Source organism: Lepidochelys olivacea (genome assembly GCF_965140295.1).
Source record: "Lepidochelys olivacea isolate rLepOli2 genome assembly, chromosome: 5".
In the NCBI taxonomy this organism is placed as follows: Eukaryota; Metazoa; Chordata; order Testudines; family Cheloniidae; genus Lepidochelys; species Lepidochelys olivacea.
The window spans coordinates 60,186,447-60,206,291 of NC_140415.1; the positions used below are offsets into that span (position 1 = coordinate 60,186,447).

The 19,845-nt window shown below is 37.8% G+C and overlaps 1 long non-coding RNA gene across 10 annotated transcripts in view; it reads right to left on the reverse strand.

The window, feature by feature from the left end:
- Positions 1-19,845, reverse strand: part of LOC311520544 — a 95,244-nt gene that overhangs the window by 25,793 nt on the left and 49,606 nt on the right. For 3 of the 10 annotated variants that reach the window (XR_014711628.1, XR_014711629.1, XR_014711630.1), the window contains exons 5-8: positions 13,663-13,740; positions 12,734-12,786; positions 10,351-10,378; positions 7,589-7,805 (exon numbers count right to left, since the gene is read on the reverse strand). This is a non-coding gene — a long non-coding RNA (uncharacterized lncRNA). The other 7 variants (XR_014711635.1, XR_014711637.1, XR_014711631.1 and 4 more) reach the window with 6 other exon arrangements.

The following is a 19,845-nucleotide window of genomic DNA, read 5'->3' on the forward strand; positions in this document are numbered from 1 at the left end:
CTTACAGACCTTCTTTTCTGTTTTCATAGGCATATTATGAACCTATCTCAAATGGCAGTATGCGATTCACTACATTATTTGGAAAGAGGTATGCAGCCTAAAAATTTAAAAACCAGTGTGTATAGTGTTTAGACTTTACGAAACGCTTGTAAATTGCTGCCTGCATTAATCTCATTTGTGACCGCTACATCCCATACAATAAGGTAATACTTATGTGCTCTATAACTGTAAAATGCTGGTTCTGAAACTATGCAATTCACCAAACAGGAAAAAAAACTTCACCTAATGCAAAATGCAGGATATCTACAGACGGTGTTATCTCCTGCTCATCAGTAAGGATTACTGAATCCAAATGGGCCATTAGGAAACAAAGACTTTGTTGATTGTTCCCTGTTTATAGGACATCAGCACTGTCCCTAAAGAGGGTACAGTGCCCAAGCCTTCTTCCTATCACAGCTTCAACACTGGGGGAAGGGAATAAAAATGCCTGTTAAGGAGAACTTTTTATTCCTAGGCTGGCTGAACTCTGTGGGGGCGAAGATTTCTAAGCATAAGCTAGGAATCCCCAACTGTTTAGCTTGGGTTAGTCATAAAAGACATATAATGTTTGCTTATTATAGAAGTTTCTATTATCATTTGTAATTTAAGATGTAACTCGTGTGTGTGTTACCTGCTTTAATCTTGTAAATAACTCAATTATTTTACCTAGTTAATCAACCTTTAGGTAGCTTGCTACAGGATTGGCTACAAGTGTTGTCTTTGGGGAGAGAGCTAGGTTCAGTTGAACCTGGAATGCAAGTGACTGATCCTTTAGGACTGGGAGTAACCTGAATATTGTTTTGATTTTCAATGGAAGGAACCACCTATCACAGAGTCAAGCTTGCCCGGGATCGAAATGCTCAAGGGAACTGTCAGTGAGTCCATGTTAAGGCTGTATAGTGCCTAAAGAATTTACACTCTTTTACTTGGTTGGTGAGTTCCTATAGAATTCACCATCAGTTTGGGGTTGGTGCCCTGCTTCTTAACAGTCTGCCCTGAAGTTGGCATTCTTGCTCTTGAGCCACTCCAGACAGCATGACAGCAACCATGCCAGCAGAGTTCACTCTCTGAAGGCCCCAAAGACAAGTGTTTTAAATGGAAACCTCAAATTCATACAAAGCCAGTGGTCTACCCTATTCTCTGTTAAACTAACACAGACTTTCGTTTGGAGGAATTTTACTGTAGGAAGTCACTGGTAATTGAAACAATCACTATGACAGCTTGGTTGTGACAGAACAAGTAAATTAGAGATTTTTACAGATAAAGGATGGACCAAATTCAGCCCTGGTCATTAAACTCCATTGACTGTATAGTATATAGTAAATAGTGCCATGAGGAAATGCTCAGATTGCAAGTGGATTGTTAGAAGTTTATTGTAGCAATGGATTCAACATACTGAGAAAACCTGTTCTGTCCGCTAATGCTTTCTACTGTAAAATCAGTCTGATGCCAACCTTTGTGGTGACTGGAACTAAAGTGCAGGAAGTAGTCTGATACTATTGCAAAATACCCTCTAAAACCCAATACATGAAGAAATGATGAAAGTATGCCGTGTGTCACTTACCCTGCAAAACATGTTGGGCCCAATTTTCTACAGCCTTTTGCAGTTATTTACACCAGTGCAATGTGGATATGAACCAGTACCAAATCAGTATTATGGTGTGTATGCCCATTTTATGTTAATATGAATGATTATACAAGGCACAGAGCAAATAAAAATTAGGCCCATTGAACTTATTAAAATATCCAGGAAAAAAATCATGATTTTGTGAAGCTCCAAGATAAGTATGTTTTTCATAACTTAAAATGTTCTGGGTCAGGAAAATATAATGCAAAAGGTCCAAGAGGAAAATAGACAACACAAATAAAAACATATGGAAGAATTGAGAAAGATGTTAAAATTTGGCTTCTACAAATCAGAGCTGTAGCAAAATTTTTCTTCTTGCTATTTGATTCAGGGTTTCCTAGCATATTCTTGCTCCAGCATTTCTTCCAAAAGTGCTGTACTATCCCACTCTTTCTAACACCAGCTACAAAAAGTTTCACTCTTGTTATCTCTCATACAACTCTTTCTCAAGGTAAAGGAGGAAGATGAAGGGGCAGGCAGCCAGAACAGTACTGGTAGGGTTCAACAGTATGACTGACTTTTCTCAAGTTAGCAACCAAGGCTTACACTGGGCTGAGTATAGAGAGGTGTGCATTTCATAGACACAATCCAAAGAACCAAGAGCAGCAAGTCCAGGGATTAATATAGTCTCCTAATTCAGTGTAATGGTTGGACCTATGAGAGTGGCTCTGACCGTTTTCTCTTTCTTTCATTATGTTTGACATTCTGGAGCTTGAGATTTATTGATGTACACAAGGATCCTGTGGCAAGGCGTGGAGAGGAATAGACTTCCCCAATACACAACATGAAATTAAGTGATATCTCATTTGAACTTATTTATGTGTTGCCATGTCTTATTGTGATGTAGTCTATTATGACATAGTGAAAGGACCCCTATGTACAAGAGTGGGTGTTTAAGCCATTGCATCATAAACATATTTTTCATTGATCACGCATTAATATACAATGGCCTAGCTCCTCTGCTGCACCAAAGGTCAGCTTGGTGCAGCAGAGACGCAGATATGGCCTCCTGGCTCTCAGACCAGATTCTTGCTGAGAGCTTCTTTAACCTACCCCAGTTAGCACTAGTCTCCAAGGGAACATATACCAGCTGGGGATTGCCAGGGCACAACATGATCTAGCCAGCCCCCTAAACACAGCCTATCCTCAACATGCCAGAGGATGTCACAGAAGCTTTGAGTATGTCAGGTCTGCACCAGCTGCTAGCATCCCCCTGTTAAGAAAAAGGATCCACAGGTATCCTGTTTACCTGCTACCTTAACCCCCAGGCAGTCTAACAAGTGCAGTTGGGCCCCAACTGAGCCACCTGATTGGCCAAACCACCTGATTGGCTGAGGGGATCAGTAGACCTCCTCTTACCATGAGCAGCAGCAGCCATGTGGTGGTTGCTCAAAGCATTTGCCCATGGCTCTGTTAGCTCCTGTGCCTGATTTTTTCCACCCCCAAGCCAGGTGATTAATTACTTCAGCTCTGACCCTTGGCTCTGGTTTCCGGCCACTGACTGATGCTCTAATTCCTAGGCACAACCACCCCTGTCCTGGTCCCTGGCCATCCCCATGCTGGACAAATTCTCAGCTGTCCAGATCCAGCTGGTTTTGCACCACAAAAGCAGTACAAAGGGTCCAGAACACACTAGAGAATCTGGCCTAGTGTCTATTTCTAATAACTATTTCTTACAGGCATAAACATACAGTTTTATTTACAAGAGGTAGGCTTCTGGTACTCTACCTTTCTAGAGGTGACTCATCTAAATGTACACTAGGTCACATCACCATTACAGAGTACTGCCAAAGTCAGGAGTTTTACATTTTGTATGATGCTGAAGAGCCATTGTTAGACACAGTACATAAATGATTAAAAGATTAGATAAAGAACCCAATTTTGCACTCATACAGAGACAAGTGTTGGTAATGGATTCACTGTACTGACTGGCAGTTGTACGTGGGTTCAGAATTGGATCCACATAACCACTTATTAACTCAGTGTTGCCCAAAGTGTGGGGCATGCCCCCCTGCGGTACACAGGACTAGCTAGGAGAGGAACACAGGAGATATATAAATGAAATTGAGTAAGGTAGGCCTTTAACAATACATGCCTGAGTCAGGGAATAGGGGCATGCAATTGTTTTTATTTTCTTGATGGGGCGCTCAGTTTTCCAAATCCTTATCCCATGGATAGGACATACAGGTAGCACTGGATTTCTAGCTGCTGTACCATGAAGCAGTACAAAATAAATAAACAAACTTTTTATGTTGTATATTAAAGTTTCTGGTACTTCCTCCTCCCCACAAAAATTACATACACAGAATATGGACATTTCAAACAACAGTAGTAGCAAGAAAAAATTCTGTTTTTCTTTTTTACTTACTTGGTGTTAACTTAACGATATGTGACATTGCTATCAGTGCAGTGCAATAAAAATGAAATGGTGCCCAATGTGCACAGACACTATAGAAATTTCAAATGACAAGAGCAACAACAAAAATTAGACTTTTTCTTTTCTTTCTTAAGCCCTTTGCATTAACTTAAGGATATGTGACTTTGCTATCCATGCACTGCAGTAAAAATGAAATTGGTGGCCAATGTGCCTAGACAGAGCCTTTAAATACAACAAAAATAAAATTATACTCCTTTGCATCATGTAAAGGATACATGATGTTAGGCACAAATTTCACTTCACTGCCACACTGAAATGTGCCAGCTGAGAACCTATATTTCTTGTCTCATCAAGAGTAACAAAAAATGTAATTATGGACATTTTTTTCATCTTTATTCTTTTTATAAACATTAAATATCAGGTTTTAAAACAGTTTTACATATATATTCGATTCATATTGTGTTTATACATTTTCCTAAATGAATGCATTTATGGTAACACATTTGTGTCTGATGTTACTCATATAAATAAAAATATACAGTCATTTTATGGGATAATAGGCAAACAGACATCTGCATGCAACATTTCCCTCATTAGATGTTATCATGTTAGCATATTTTATGACTTTGCTACAAAATACAATGTGCTGATCTGAAACCTTCTTTAATATAACTTATGTATGTTAACAACCTAAATGCTTTATTTGTGCTTGGAGAATTGTTTAATAAAGGATTAGTTAACATTGCTGTACCATGAGGCAATTTGACCTAGAGGAATAAACCTGAAAATATAGTGCTAAAGTAGTGATTCTCAGACTGTGATCAGTGAACTGCTGGTGGTCTACAGAGTACTTGCTGGTGACCAGGGAGTTGCTGGCTGGTCACATCAGGCTGGCACTTTCCTAATATTACTTTTCTATGTAAACATTTTCTGTAGTTGAGATCACATGGGATTCTGAGTGAGAAGGAAGGAGTCCACAAGTGAATCCCTCTTTAAGATGTCGTCTACACTATTAAACAAATATGAGAGACCCTGGTCTAGAAGAATGCACCCAGAATGGATAACTTTTAGTTTAACCCCCCTTCTGCCACTGCCATGTGACACTGGGCAAGACATTTAATCTTTCAGCCTCAATTTCCTCATCTATAACGTGGAGATAATGATACTATTTGTCTACCCCATAGTGATTTTATTTGGCATTAATGAATGTTTTGCAGCTTTTTGAAATTGTAAATAGTTAAGTGTAATTTTACAGTATAAATATAAACTATAACTATAGTTGTCATTATTAGAAAATATTCCTGAAAAGCAACAGTGTGTTGAGAGACCAGGTAGCCATTGGCAAAATCAGGTCAAGGATGCAACAACAAGAAAAGAAACAGGTGAATATAGATGATGCTGTGAAATACATCTGGCTTTATAGTATAGCCAATCAACCAATCAAGGAATTAGAAATGGTGCTAATCTGTAATAAGAAATCCCAGATAAATTGTGGCTGGAATACTGGCAAATCACTCTCCCAATGCATCGCTCATGCCAAACGATTGCACCGGAAACTACTAGGAACACGATCTACAGGTTGGTCAGTCTTCAGGAAGTGCCTGTTCAGAAAGTACTTAACTACATTATGAGCTATGATTCATAAAGTGAAATATCCCTTCAAACCACCAGTGCTTTTACTTGTGATTGGTCAAATTGTTACACTATAAAGATCCAGCATTTGACAGATGCATACATAACTCAGAAGTTCCCCTTTTTTCTTTAATTTCTTAAATCCAGTAACAAAAAGGTTTTAATCAGAAAGTTACTCTTTTCGGAGAGAGTTCTGCAACAGCTTACTGAAGCCTTGCTGTTTGGATAAAAATTATTGGAAATCATAGCTACAGTCATTTAAATAATCTGATGAACAGCTATTAAGTTGCCCTGATGCTAGTCATTTTTAAATGGCTCTTGGTTTGATTCATGAACAATACATGAATAGCGCATGATTCATATGGCCAATTACTTAGTAAAAATGCAATTTTTATTAAGTGGGTATTCCAGAAAAGATATCAAACTGGGTGACATCTACTATATCTTGTAACGTTTCGGCATATCTTTTTTAAAATAGTTATGCCTTAAGGGTCAACTTTTCATAAACCAAAACTGGCAGAGGAGTTGGGATTTCCACAGAAAATCAAGGAGCCAACAGGAGCTGAAAGATATTATATAGATAATTGTAAAGATCTTGTTATGGAGCAAGTGCTTTTGAAGTTCTATAATGACATTTTGCTATGAGAACCTGTGAGATTTAACAGAAATCAGAGCTTGCTACTTCATCACACGATGCAGAATGTATAAATATTAGTCCTGCTGAGCAACAAATAGACTTAGTATTAATGAGGGAAAATAACGCATTGTCCTGCTTAAGTACACAGAACTGAGTGCACTGTACTGAGATGTGCAGTAAATTGTTATTAGTATATTGGCAGCAAGGCGGCATGATCCAAAGTAATGTGTGTGGAGCTGGGAGCCAAAAGCTCTTGAGTTCTGCTCCTGGATTGACTTGTTTTGTGACTTGGGTAGGTCATTTCCCTCTTTAACTCTCTCAGTTGTCCCATCTCTAAAATAGGGATAAGAATATGTTACTGCTTACCTCTTAAGGGTGTTGTGGTGATTGATTAGTTTTTAAGCCTAATTTGTCCAGACTATAAAATATAGTTTCCTACAGTCATAATGATCTGAATATGGTAATGGCAATGACAATTGCTTTACACTGCATAGCTATATTGTAAGTATGCCAAAACTTCGTATCCACAACAGGTATTAGAGTGATATTAAAACATGGGTGATACAAATATGGCTATTGTTAATTTTTGAAATACATAATATAGAGTAAGCAAATGTATATGTTCAGAATCCAAAGCATTGTTTCTGCTGTGGTATAAAAGAGGATGGATTATGCATTTCAGTGCCAATGTGCCTTAGATCTGCTTAAAGAAGAATTCTAAATTATGGTAAGTATTTAAACTGATAAGTAGAGATTTAAAATGGGCCACAATAGGATTAATGAATGAATATAAGGGTCTTATTCTAACATATAATTGGAAATAGGTAACATAAAAAGTAATGATACAATTGTTAAGTTGTGCTCAAACTACACCTCCTGTAGAATGGTAAGCAGTAAACTACAGTGTTTGAAGGGGCTTTTTTTGATGTCCGTAGTGATCTCCAGAAAACCCAGGCTTCAGTAGAATTCCAGATATTCAATTCAAGAGGTTGTCAAGTGAAAGTTCACCTACTTTTCCAGGATTTGTAAAAATCTTACGTAAGTGTTTTTAATCACAAGGCTTCCTGCAATTTGTATTACAGTTCATCTACCAAAATAGTTCCAGTACAAGAACACAGTATGATTAACATACTAGATGAAATATACTTCTGGTATACTTTTAATTTTAGTATACTCATATCATACTCCATTTTGGAAAATGATGTTACTGTTATTGTTGAATTAATCAGGCCCTTAATAAGTTCAATAAAGCATCAGGATACATAAAATATCTTACCAGATAATCCTCTTTGGAATCCACAGTTCAGCTATTAAGTATTCCTTCCACTAATCTCTGTAATCCTCAATTGATGTAGGTCAGTAAAACGGTGGCTAACCCTCATATGATAAAGCGAAGTCTAGATTTCACATTAATACTTTTTACATTTTTGATATATTTTCCTCTGCTGTTCTTTTACTTGATGGTATATCAATACTACAGTTCACAGCACCTGCTGGTAGACAAAGATGGAGGGCCTTACTTGTGCCAGCTAGGAATCAAGGTACATCAGTCACCTCAGGCATATTTAGAAACTATACTGTGAAAGTCAAGACTCAGATTGTCTGATTACTGAGAACACATTAGCTCACTAGTGTTTTCAGCCACTGTATTAGCAATCGGTGTTACATCTTTGCATAGAATGAAAGTTAATAATGCTGGGTTTATATTGTCCAAAATAATCACTGAGACAGTTTTTTCTTTTTGATTATAATTCATTTAAGGGGAAAATGTTACCGCATGCTTTGACAATGTTTTATGTGTCTTTGGCTGATAGAACACACAAAACATTTGACTAGACCCATTTATTTGAGCAGACATATTAAATAATACTTTACATGAGAACATGTATGTCATACATTTTGTAGTCTCTTAAAAATAGGATAAATCTGTGTATTTAAAATGCTCTTTGTTCAAAGCCATCTTTTTTTTTTCAAACAGTAATAAAAGAAACTGTGATTTGTGCTTCATGAACAATGCCAGCATCATCATTTTAATGTTATCCATATGGGCTTCTAATAATAGATAAGAGACTACACTTGTATTGTATGTCTTAGAGACATTTAAAACCTTGATAAGGAAAGGCTGATCTCGTTGGCCCCACAGTTAAAGGAAAGCAGACCCTAATTAAAACAATTCTGTTCTGAATTAACTACTTTGACATGTGCTAATTGACAGTTCCTGTGAAATGGTTCTAATTAAAGTCAATATGTCTTTTTCAATTAAAAGGAAATTAAGAATATACTAATATACATTAACAACTTAATCTGCCTTCAATATCCCATACATCAGTTGCTTTTTTCTCCTCTAATGTTATTGGAAAACCATCTGATATGCATCTTCTACTGTTTGGTTATGGTATCTTATTATTACTCCACAAGAACACAGACAGTGGTGAATATCCCCTAAAGCAAGAAGATAACCTGCATATACTTTAATTTGTGCAGTTCCTGAGCTCTTGGCTGATTAAGAGTAAACCCACCTTTCCATGGAAGAGTATAAGGACATATTTTAAAAGGGGATATTTTTACTAATTGCAAACTAGGGCAAGTGTTCTCAATTAGTCAATGAGCCAAAGCTTTTACTACAGGCCTTAGAGGTAATTAAAAACTGCTGGGGAGAAAAGAAGCTGGATTGTGTTTTTCATCATTTGGTCCAAGTAAAAGCAAGGGCTTGATCAGAGAAATATACAGCAGAACACATCTTTCTCATCTAGCTCTGTTTCACCAGGGAACCCATGGTGGAGTTCTCAGGTGGGAATGCTTTTCATTGTATAGATACAAGAGGAAAGCGTGATTGCTGGGTAGCCTAGGGCTTCCCTGTTATTGTCAGTGGGAATACAATATAGCTGTTTATAGCCACAAAATTAATTATTGAAAGGTACATTTAGCTTTATTCCTACTAATGCCAAGGGTTTACTGTTACTAACTTTACTGATTGGAAAAGCAATATTAATAATCTCACGCACCAATAGTGATGTGCAGAGCATCTACAACATATGCTGAACTATGGGGAAGATTTAACATTTGCTCAAGTGGACCATGATGTTGAAAATATTTTTGTTATTGGGAAAAAATTAAATACTTTTGGAGGATTAATGGGGGGGGGTGTTAAAAGATGCCTAGACACTGGTTAACAACTCTCTCATATACACTGTTCAGAACATGATCTTAGTTCTGTTATACATCTCTGATCTTAAGAAAATTATAATTCAACCATGAGCATTTACTGTTAAATTTATCGTATAAGGAACTACTATCTAGCCATATTTCACCCAAAACTTGAGTTGGCTGTGGCTTTTTTAAAAAGTATTTATAACTCAGACGTAACTTGAATCTTTAAAAAGAAAAAACATCTGGTAAGTCATGTACAGTCACCTGTGGTATTTTGAAAACATATTAAATAGCAGAAATTTTGATTTTGTAAAATAGCTTCAGAAACTCTTCAAAGTGCTCTTTGAGAGATTTATTCCTTACAATCTGTTGATTAAATCTAAATTTAAGCAAGTAACAATTAAAGGTTTTAAATATTTCATACAACTGAAATAAACAGAATTTACCAAATTGCATATTATTCACCCAGTCCTAGTACAGGGCAAAATTTTCAAAACTGGTCTCTAAACTTGTATCTACAAAATGCAATGGGCAAAACTTGTCATTTTTGTCTACAAATAAAGGTCAGTTTGATATGCAGTTACTTGATCTGTGTATGAAAATTTTAAAACTTTGTTCCAAAACATCTAATATGATCAAATCATTAGCTAGAACAGCTCCACTTTATGAATATTAAAGTTGCAAAGTTGGGCTGGCCCAGCATCTGTATGCCACTCACTGCTATGCAGAAGACTTGGCATCTTGCTTTTCAGGCCATCAGAGACTAGAAATTCTATCTTGTCAACACTCTCGGCCTTTGGGGTGGGGTTGGCCCAGACTCCAAACTTTCTGGCCAGTTATGAGTTTAATTAATGAACTTCAGAGATATTCTTATCCAACTCTTCTTACCTAGATTGCTTGTAGTTCATCCAGGACTCTAAAGGGAAGGTTAAAGGGGAAGGAAATTGAGTATTTCTCCAAGTTAAAATAAAGAAAATTTAATTACTAATGCCCAGATCCTAAAAGGTATTGAGGTGCCTAATTCATTGAAATCAGTAGGAGTTAGGTGCCTAAATCCTTTGAAGATCTGGGCCTGAGTTTATTGTGCCACTCTTCCAAGGAGTTCAGTGGGATTGCTTCTGTGATTAAATATTATTCAACCAAACAGTGGCACAACCAGGTCCTATTGCTAATCTAATAATAAAATTACAACATAAACTCGGAAAATTCAAAGAGAGAACACTATTACCTTACATTTTGAAAGCTTTGCACAACATGCTTGCTTCCTTGAAACAAAATTTCTCTGTATTTGATCCCATCAAATCTCACATTCCAGCACAGGGCCAATACATTGATGGGACACTTTTAAGGAACACCTACATGAGCATGAAGGTGTGTTAGTGAACCAATACATAGAGCATTTTCCCGTCTGCATTCTTTTCTAGCCATGATCCCAGCATGGTTAGAGTAATCATAGAAATGTAGAACTGAAAGGGACCTCAGTAGATCATCTAGTCCAGTCCCCTGCACTGAGGCAGCACTAAGTATTATCTAGACCAGTGGTTCTCAAACTACAGTGAACCGCGGCCAGTGGGAGCTGCGATCGGCCAAACCTGCTGACACAGCAGGTAAACAAACTGGCCCGGCCCGCCAGGGGCTTTCCCTGAACAAGCGGTGGCCCTAGTTTGAGAACCACTGATCTATACCATCCCTGACAGGTGTTTGTCTAACTTGTCCTTAAAAAAACTCCACTGATGGATATTCCACAACCTCCCTAGGTAATTTGTTCCAGTACTTAACTACCCTTCTAATTAGGAAGTTTTCCTAATCTCTAAACTAAATCTCCCTTGCCTGCAATTTAAGACCATTACTTCTTGTCCTGCCCTGGATAAGGAAAAAATTATCATCCTCCTCTTTATAACAACCATTTATGTAATTAAAGACTGTTATCATGTTTCCCCTCAGTCTTCTCTTCTCCAGACTAAACAAACCCAACTTTATTTCAATCTTCCCTCATAGTCATGTTTTCTAGACCTTTAATCATTTTTGTTGCCTCCTCTGGACTTTCTCCAATTTGTCCACACCTTTCCTAAAGTGTGGTGCCCAGACCTGGACACAGTATTCCAGTGGAGGCATTATCAGTGCTGAACAGAGTGGAAGGATTATATCTCATGTCTTGTTTACACCATTCCTGCTAATACATCCCAGAATTATGTATGGGTTTTTTTTTTTTGCAACAGTATTACTTTATTGACTCATAGACGATTTTAATGCACAAACTATAAATCTAACTCAATCAATAAAATCTCTGGGATGAGACACAGGTCCAACTCCTGACTGCTTGTGCCCATTAAAAATTACATGGTACTTCTAACAAGAGAAATACTAATATCAAAGTCCAAATAGAAGCCCCAATCCTGTGGACATTTATCCACAGACTTAATTTGAAGTGGGACTACATGCAATATTCAAGAATGTGGTAAGTGTTTGCAGGATCAGGCCTGTTACCTTCTGCCTACCTAAAATGCATCTTGTTGATTCAATTGGATGTGTTATTCTTCACTTCTTGTCCTAAACATATGTGTTGTGCTCCCACACACCTTTTTCTAGTTCTTTTTTTATTATTATTTCTGTCCGACCCCCCCTTTTTTTCCAAGTGGCAGCAGTGAGAAATGGGAATACGCATAACCAAATCTTAGTTAGTTATACATCCTTAGTGTATAATTTTTAGGATGCTATGGGATTCTCTGGGATAAAAGGAACTATATAAATGTAATTTTTTTGTGTGTGCGACTAAATCTTCACTGCTACTCTTGGGAAATGTCTTTCACCCTCCTACATTTGGTCAGATTATTTCATGTTTTTTAAAAAGGGGGAAATCATTTATGAAACAAAATAACTGAAGCTCTGCTTCTGCAAACACTTATGAATGCATTTAACTAGAAGTACAGAAGTAGGTGCACTAACTTCAGTAAAACTATTGTGTCCATGTTTGCAGGATTGGAGCCAGGATAACACATTCCCTACATATGGAATCCTATTTTCCTCATGTAAAAATTTAACCTGGATTCAGTCCTACAAACACTTGTGTAATCTTTACTCATGCAAGTAATCCTATATAATCAATGGGACTATTGAATGTGTAAGGGCTGTTCACGTATGTAAGATTTGCAGGATTGGGCTTTGTATCATTGTCTTACCATTATATCGACAGTTGCAAAATCTTGAAGCAATATATAACTAAATGATTAAAGATCTGGGTATTGGGGAAAGTAATAAAATTTTTAATTACCTTTTTATGCGTGAATAGCCAGTTGTTTTTCAGTGTATTCTGACAAAGCAGCCCTAAAAATTAGTAAACATAAAGTGAGACCAAAAGAAATAAAACACAACTTCCAGATCCTATGAAACTTCCAGATTTCAGCTATCTTTGTCTTTTTATATAAATAATAGTGAAGCACTCTTTCTGTTTATGTCCTGCCTAGTTAAAGCAGAGTTGTTTGTGTGGGGAAGAAACTGCTGTGTTCCTGACGAAAGCCAAGCACACCCAATAAATTCTCAAGTCCAAGGAAACTTTATCTTGGCAACAGGTCTGTTCAAAAAATCAGCATGTGGGACATAGTATGCCCAGGTCCATGCAAGACCCCCTCCGAGTAAGTCCTGTTTCTGGTCGAGTATCTGTCCAGCTTTTCCCTCCCTCCCCCCATACCACTAACTGTACATAGTCGAATTCTCCTAGCCTTGAATGCTGTGAAATAGCAAGGCATCATCTATTAATACATACCTTACGAAAACTTTGTTTTCACTGCTTAAAACAGAACAGATAAACAAATGTTGAAAATATTTTTATGAACTGACAAACAAAGTAATATGGGTTATGCTTATGCTAGTTGGCAAAACTAACAAGATATTATTTGACTCCTTAATTTACATGCCAGGCCCCATGTCTTTTCAACTGTTGTGAACTGAATATATTTACTTTATATCTCAGATCACCTGATTATGACCACTGTTTGTTTATTTTGTACATTCCTTGGTCAGTGGTGGTATTAATTTTTTAAATTATTAAATAGAAGTATTATTTCATTAAAGTCCTCCCCTTATCAGGGAAAAGGAAGTAAATGCACTTTTAAACTGACTAATCTTTGTATTTCTATGTCAATCTTGTATCGTTGGGCAACAGAAGAAATAGCTAAGGTTATGTAACATTTCCAGTCTAACCTCTTGTATTCGATAGTTCAGACCTTTCTGAAACTTTCACATCTTCAGACAAACTTTTCCAGGCTTGGTCTCTGTTCTCTGGCCAAAAGAGAGAGAGAGAGTTATGATGGTGTTTATTGGTTGGATGTTGTTTTAAGTTTGAACGAGAACAGTGTTTAGCTCACAAAGTGCATGCTACGGAAGGCTGCGCTGGATGTATGTATGCCGACTAACCTCGCTGCCTAGTGAAAAGTGTACTGAAGTTGTACCTGGAGTGAGGCAAAGAATTTGGACGTTCTCTTGATTAGTCCATGTGGACTTATTCTATGCAAAGAGGTTAGGATGGCTTCTTCACTCTTTGTAAGACGAGAAAGAGGAAGTTCTGGAATGGTGAACTTCAGGAGTTCTACAGCTACTCAGATTCACAAGGAAAGAGCATTTTTCCTATAGGCCCTCCTAGTTTTATGAGACCAGTCATTCCAGTAATAGCTAGAGAATTGGTTCTGAATTACAGAATTTACATGACCTACTGCCAACTTGTTATCAAAGCTACAGAGCTTTCAAGTCTTGTCCTTCTTTGTTTCTCTTTTCCATGTAAAAAGAAATACTTCATGCAACAGACTGTTAATGAGCCTGTGAGATTGTATGTTTACATTGTTAAACATCAGAAATTAAAAAGTTAGGATTGAATATGCAGCTTTAACTCAGGCCCTTTTTGGTTTCTGTTTTGTAATATACTCTTTAATTACATGAGCACATACTATATCAATATATGATATAGTTTTATCAGTCTAAGCCCCAACCCTGCAAATTACAATGCCTGGCTTTGGCACCTGCATGGAGCCCTGCTGACTGCAATGGGGCTATGAAAAGGCATAACAATCCTTTTGCTTGTTGTAAATTTCAGGATCAAGGCCTTTGATGCACATGTATAATATCTTGTTCTTTGTATTACCCTGTACCTCTGAAACTTATAAGAAAGGTACACATTAAACAGTGCTTATACTTCATGCCACAGATAGAAGTATAAAAGTATATAGTAACAGTGAAAAGATGTTAACGTGTATAAGCTACCTAAAGTTTGTAGGTAGCTTAGCTTCGTAGTTAAATGCCTGATCTACAGAGCTGCAGCTAATTAATGTTCTGCTGTGCATGATTGTGCAGCTAAATTAGCTTCTTAGACTATGTACACACTACATCTTAAGTGAGTATAAATATATCACTCAGGGGTGTGAATAAGCCACCCCCAAGCAATGTAAGTTACACCGACCCAAGCACCAATGTGGACAGCGCTATGTCAGCAGGAGAGCTTCTCCCGCCAATATAGCTACTGCCTCTCATGGAGACTGAAGTATTTAAATTGACCGGAAAGCTCTCTCCCATTGGCTTAGAGATTGTCTGCACTAGCAGGGCTATGGTGCCGCAGCTCATCAGAGTAAACTCTGTAGTGCAGCCATAGCCTTAGTCAACTTCCTTCTTCTTGAATTAAACCTAAGGAAGGCTGTGCTGCTGGTTGAAAAGGAACACATAGAGCATGTGACTGCTGACTTAGGGCTCGATCCAATCCCCAAAGGAGTCTAAGGGCATCTTTCCATTTGATTTCAGCAAGGCATGGATCAGACCCAGTGCTTAATTTGTAATGAAAGAGGTGCTGGGGCTCAAGCAATTTTTTTTTACTTTCTTAACTGATGCAGCAATCCCAGAGGAGCTGGGGCTATGAACTGCCAAGACGTGGCAATTCCTGGCACAAATTAAGCACTGATCAGGCCCCAGATTATTGAAACACATAACTTGGAAAGAAGGGAACAAATCATCCAATGTCTACGGCCAAATTTTTCAAATATCGGTGTCTAAAATTTCAACTATTGGTGTCTAACTTTACACCTAAACTTAGGCACCTAAATAAGTGACCAGATTTTCAGGGGGTATTGAGCTCTCACAAATCCTAATGAAATCAGCTGTAACTGTGGATGCTCAGCACTTCTGAAAATAAGACTACTTTTAATGTGCTTAAATTTAGACAACTAAGTTCAAAAATTTTGACACGCACATCAATAAAGATGTACTGGCAATGTACACAGGAATGCAAAGGAAGATTCCCACCCAGAATGGGTGCACTTAAAAAGTTCATTCCATTTCTATAGGCATTATTGATTCTCATGTATTCCCCGTTTCAAGTATAGTGAATACTGCTGCGACCAGTAATGTCTCTGAAGTCCAACTACTGTATGCACTTAGGACAGTAGGAGAAATACTGTGTGATACTACATTAGAGAGACAAGGTGGGTGAGATAATATCTTTTAATGGACCAACTTCTGTTGGTGGATGATTCAAGCTGCACATAGCTCTTTTTCACATCTGGAAAAAGCAAAGTATCACAGCTAAATACAAGGTGGGACTGTTAAGAACGAGGGATTCAAACGTTGCAGGAGACCAGTTAATGTGAGATGAACAATTAATACTTCTGCAGTCATAGGACAAAGAGGATTAGTAGGTTAAAAACTGTTGTAATGAGGCATAAAACCAACATCTCTGAGCCCAGGATTTTTGTTATCTAGCAGAGTTATGAATCTAATTTTCCCATGTTTGTCTTTTGAAGGTGTTGTGCAGGTTTCCTTTGAAGATGTGGCCTGAGAAATCTGATTTGGAGTGATTTATGATTTGTGAAAAGTGTTTGCCCACGGGTGGTAGGCTGTCTTTGTCTTCTATTGTTTGTCTGTGTGAGCTCATTCGAAAGCACAGTGTTTGTCTGGTTTCACCCATATAGTTTTGTGTGTTTCTTGCAGATAGTTATCTGTAGAGTTTCATTGCTGAAGCTGATAGTGGTGTCCAAAAAAATTGATGCTGCTGTGGGAATGTTCTAGAGACAGTTTTATGGGTGGGTGGTGGTTGTTGAAGTTGTGGTGGAAATCTATGAGGGAATTTAAGTTGACTGTCTAGGGCATGAAAATATCATTGATGTATCCCAGGTGTATCATTGGTTTTGTGGTGCATTTTTCCATAAATTCTTCCTCATAGTGACCCATAAAGAGGTTGGCATATGGGGGAGCCATCCTAGTAGCCATGGCTAGAACACAGTGTTTGCTGTTAAATGTAATGTTATTATGGGTGAGGATGAAATGGATGAGTTTTTGGCAATGTGTTTGGGGTGGATATCTGAGTATTGCTTAACAACTATGTAAAAGAAGCAATGAGAGATAAAAAGGCATCTTTTAAAAGGTGGAAGTCAAATCCTAGTGAGGTAAATAGAAAGGAATATAAACACTGCCAAATTAAGTGTAAAAATGTAATAAGAAAAGCCAAAAAGGAGTTTGAAGAACAGCTAGCCAAAAACTCAAAAGGTAATAACACAATGTTTTTTTAAGTACATCAGAAAAAGGAAGCCTGCTAAACAACCAATGGGGCCCCTGGACAATCGAGATACAAAAGGAGCACTTAAAGACGATAGAGTCATCACAGAGAAACTAAATGAATTCTTTGCTCCGGTCTTCACGGCTGAGGATGTTAGGGAGATTCCCAAATCTGAGCCGTCTTTTGTAGGTGACAAATCTGAGGAATTGTCACAGATTGCAGTGTCACTAGAGGAGGTTTTGGAATTAATTGAGAAACTTAACAGTAACAAGTCACCAGGACCAGATGACATTCACCCAAGAGTTTTGAAAGAACTCAAATGTGAAAATGCAGAACTATTAACTATGGTTTGTAACCTGTCCTTTAAATCAGCTACTGTACCCAATGACTGGAAGATAGCTAATGTAACGCCAATATTTAAGAAGGGCTCTAGAGATGATCATGGCAATTACAGACCGGTAAGTCTAACGTCTGTATCGGGCAAATTAATTGAAACAATAGTAAAGAATAAATTTGTCAGACACATAGAAGAACATAAATTATTGTGCAAAAGTCAGCATGGGTTCTGTAAAGGGAGATCATGTCTTAATCTATTAGAGTTCTTTGAAGGGGTTAACAAACATGTGGACAAGGGGGTCCAGTGGACATAGTGTACTTAGATTTCCACAAAGCCTTTGACAAGGTCCTTCGCCAAAGGCTCTTAATTTGTCATGGGATCAGAGAGAAGATCCTTTCATGGATTGAGAACTGATTAAAAGAAAAGGAACAAAGGGTAGGAATAAATGGTAAATTTTCAGAATGGAAAGGGGTAACTAGTGGTGTTCCCCAAGGGTCAGTCCTGGGACCAATCCTATTCAACTTATTCATAAATGATCTGGAGAAAGGGGTTAACAGTGAGGTGGCATAGTTTGCAGATGATACTAAACTGCTCAAGATAGGTAAGACCAAAGCAGACTGTGAAGAACTTCAAAAAGATCTCACAAAACTAAGTGATTGATTGGGCAACAAAATGGCAAATTTAATGTGGATAAATGTAAAGTAATGCACATTGGAAAAAATAACCCCAGCAAAACATACAATATGATGGGGGCTAATTTAGCTACAACTAATCAGGAGAAAGATCTTGGAGTCATCGTGGATAGTTCTCTGAAGATGTCCACGCAGTGTGCAGCAGCAGTCAAAAAAGCAAACAGGATGTTAGGAATCGTTAAAAAAGGGATAGAGAGATAAGACAGAGAATATCTTATTGCCCTTATATAAATCCATGGTACGCCCACATCTTGAATACTGCGTACAGATGTGGTCCCCCTCATCTCAAAAAAGATATACTGGCATTAGAAAAGGTTCAGAAAAGGGCAACTAAAATGATTAGGGGTTTGGAATGGGTCCCATATGAGGAGAGATTAAAGAGGCTAGGACTTTTTATCTTGGAAAAGAGGAGACTAGAGGGGATATGGTAGAGGTATATAAAATCATGAGTGGTGTGGAGAAAGTGAATAAGGAAACGTTATTTACTTATTCCTATAATATAAGAACTAGGGGCCACGAAATGAAATTAATGGGTAGCAGGTTTAAAACAAATAAAAGGAAGTTCTTCTTCACTCAGCACCCAGTCAAACTGTGGATCTCCTTGCCTGAGGAGGTTGTGAAGGCTAGGACTATAACAGGGTTTAAACGAGAACTGTATAAATTCATGGAGGTTTAGTCCATTAGTGGCTATTAGCCAAAATGGGTAAGGAATGGTGTCCCTAGCCTCTGTTTGTCAGAGGGTGGAGATGGATGGCAGGAGAGAGATCACTTGATCATTACCTGTTAGGTTCACTCCCTTTGGGGCACCTGGCATTGGTCACAGTCGGTAGACAGGATATTGGGCTGGATGGACCTTTGGTCTGACCCAGTATAGCCATTCTTATGTTCTTATACCCATTGCCTGTAGATATTTGAGGCAAGTGCAGGCTACAGAAATACGCACACAGGATATAGCATTCTTAGATGGAAGAATACTACATAGCCATGCAACTAAAAACTAATATATCCCCAAGAAGGGCAGGTTTAAGGTTGTACATTTAACTTTAAGCTTGTCAATTACTACCTTTTGTTGCTTAACCTTGCAGCTATGGCCTTGCAAATGATCCACACAAGAGGACCTTTGTACCATCCCTGTGTCCCACTGAAGTCAGTTGGACATCTGTGCCCATTCACAGGTGTACCAGATAGATTGCAAGACTGGGCCTTAGTGTTCTCTTAACAAAGGACCTTATTCTCACTGGTGTTGAAATCAGTGGGACTACTGGTGTGAGTACCCTCTCATTAATGAGAATAAAGGATTTGTCATCTGGCCTATAGTGTGTTGTGTGGAATGTATATATCCATACTCAAATGCAGAGTCTGATTAATAGAAAATAGGCACAATTCATGCAGAGTTCTCATGTACTTGTTCAAAAAGCAAAATGTTCTTCTTCAGCCTATAGCATATGTGTACGTGTATATATATATAGAGAGAGATATTATATCTCGTTTGTGCATGCATGCAATAAATGGTGCCAATTTTCTGAGAATAAATCTCTAAAAGGAAAAATTACATTGTAAAATGTCTTACGCCATTTTCTGAAATGTAGGAGGAGCCTGACTTTGAAATATAGCACTAATTGAATAAGTGGGCTGTTTAAAATTCATTTCAGTTCATTTTCTTTTTTTCCAGTAAATGTATTCAATGGAATTCTTACAATTCACTGGGACAGAAAGTCTTCCAAGATGCCTCTGTGGTTAGAGGGAGAATTCTAAAAGGCTGTGTTTTAAGAATCAGTGATGTAGGCTGTTTATATTTATAATCAGTGATGTAGGCTGGTTAT